The sequence below is a fragment of the Melozone crissalis genome, unplaced genomic scaffold (assembly GCF_028551555.1).
Source record: "Melozone crissalis strain CALT ecotype California unplaced genomic scaffold, PUWL_Pcris_2 ptg000053l_1, whole genome shotgun sequence".
Lineage (NCBI taxonomy): Eukaryota > Metazoa > Chordata > Aves > Passeriformes > Passerellidae > Melozone > Melozone crissalis.
Window position 1 is genome coordinate 3636165 of NW_026535831.1, and position 2666 is coordinate 3638830.

Consider the following 2666-nt stretch of genomic DNA (forward strand, 5'->3'; position numbering starts at 1 on the left):
CTGCAGGGACAATAACCCATGGCAGAGCAGGAACCCACGGAAGGCTGACTCACCTGTCCCTGAGAGGGGCCTGTGAGCCACAGTTGATCTCCTGGGGGCTCAGGGAGGAGCTGACACGTGAGGCCGCCCTGGGCACCAGCACCTCGGAGGTGGAGCCTCCCTCCATGTGGCACAGCTCCGGGACATTGCAGGTGGTGTTGAGGTGGGCAGAGAAGGTGGAGGAGACCTGCTGACTCTCTCCTGGCTGCAGCACACCTGGCAGTGGCAGGATATTGAAAGCCTGGACGGAAGACAGGAGAGATTGAGGTGTTGAGCATGGAAATGGATCCAATGGAGCATCTTGGAGCAAAGTGCAGCTGTAGCCAGAGGGGCCTATTCCCCAAACACTGCCAGAATCACCCTCACCTCATCCTGCATCCATGCCACTGACCAGTGCAGGGACCATGGGGAAAATCTTCTCCCATACTCACAGCTCAATGCATTAATTAGTACATGACATGAAAGTGAACTGGGATGGCTCCTGGCAGTAGAAATTCTCTCTGATGCCCAACTTGCCTTTAAAAAGTTTCAAAACTTCCTGCTTTTAGAAAAGGAGGAGACTCAGAGTGAGAGCTCTTGGAGCTGAGGGAAGGAGTCCAGCCCAGCTCATCTGACTCCTGAGGCTCTTCCCCTCTCTCTCTGATTTAAATGCTTCTTTCTCAAGGTGCTACAGCAAAAGCTCCTGCAAAAATTTCCTATGGAGCACCTGAGGAGTTCCAGGGGGAGCAGTGCCCTCCACAGGTGCCGCACAGCGTCCTTGGACATCCCTGCAACGTGTCCTGCACGGCCTCTCCAACAAGCAGCTGCTCCAGCAGCACTTTGTGATGGGCCTGCAGGGATGAGAGGCCCCTCTGTGGCCAATGCTGAGGGCCCCCAGTGGCACTGGCAGCTCCAGCCCTGCTTGCCACACTGACAATGGGCACGGGAGACAGATTCCCTCTTGCCTTCTCCGCTCCCAGGGGAGTGTGCGCCACGTCCAGGGAGCACCTGAATCCCTCCAAGCCTCGAGGGAGGTGAGGGTGCTCAGGAGTTGGTGCTGGCACCCAAAAAACAAGCCATTTTCTATGCTGGGAGGAAGAGACAGCCCCTCTGCAAAGTCTCCCTTTGTCAGACAGCTCCAGGGCCAGCAGTGCAATAGCAGCTCTGGGTGAAAGCAGAGCCCTGCAAACAGGGAGTCTGGCTGCCTTGGGAAGAGGCTCCATGGAGATCAGGATCACCCCAGCTTGCTCTGGGAGGGAAGCTGGAGGTGTTACCATTATAATGCAGAGAAAAGCCTCATCTTACATTGGGAAGGAAACAAGGCAAAAAATCCCACACTCAGCACAGGCCTGTAGGATCTGAGTCAGCTTCTCCAAGGAAAACTCTCCTATTTCTACCTCTCCCTCAGCCCATGTCCAGCCACTGGCCCTGCTGCCCAGCCCACTGTCAGGGCACAGCACAGCAGGGCAGCAAAAAGGGAGCTCAGCATGAGCAGGACTTGGTGCTGGCAGGCTGGGGAGGCAAAGCAAGCAGTAGGTGCACAAGAAAATCCACCTCTGCTCCTGAAGAGTGGGTAAAATCCTGCACTTCTTTCAGGGCTCTGGCTGCCTCCTCCTGTCCAGTCCTTAAGTGCCTCCATTGAGTTGCTGCACAATCCAGACTGGCTCTCCTCTCCTTCGGTGGCTGGGGTTTGAATTTAGGTGGGTGGAGCTCATCTCTGGAAAACAAATAACTATGAACAGGGACCTGCAGTGGGAGGGAGGGAGGGAGGGACACCTGCACGAGCAGCTCCTGGCCAGGATGCAGCCCCTGGCTGAGTGCTCGCACATTGAACTGAGAAATGGTTTGATCCAGCCCTTCCCAATCCAGGCTGGGGCAGGTCTGTTCTAAAGGCAGCCCAGGGGTGACACTGAGGTGCTGCAGCAGCTGCAACTGCTTGCATTGAGCAACTAGAGAGGACAGGCATTTACACCTGGTGGGGATGCAAAAAGCACAGTGGGAGAGGAAAAGACAGAGAAGGCAGCAAAAAGGTGAGATTTGAGACACCGAGGGGCAGACCCAGCCAGTGCCCAGCCAGCACAGCCCCCCCAGTGCCCAAGGCCAGAAACTCTGCAGCTCCACCTGGGATTTATCAGGAATGTTCCCCTGACACCGCTGGGGGATTGGTTGACATTTTACAACACTCCCAGGTGACTCAGGTCGCATTCCCCATCCATCCATCCATCCATCCATCCATCCATCCATCCTTCCATCCATACATACATACACAGGCTGTGGTGTGGGGATCCTGCCAAGCTCTGCCAGCCTTGGGCTTGGGGAGATTTCTGCCAGCCGTCCTGAGCTCCGTAATTGTGCTCTCTGTTCCAGGAAGCAAGCAAGAAAGATTTTAAAAAACCCAAAACAAACCACAACAGACAAACCTAAAAAACCTTCAACAGCTCAACCCTGCTCAAGTTATTTCTTTAGGGACAGCTACCACTCTCCAGCTGAAATGCTGGGCTTTTGGGGAAAAAGAAAATTACATGTTCACCTACAAATTGAAAAGGATTAAGGTAAGAGAACCTTTCAAACTAAAAATTATTGGCCCAAAGCTTTTATCTTTGCAAAAAATCTCTAGGTAAGACCAGCCTGACAGTTAAACAACTGGT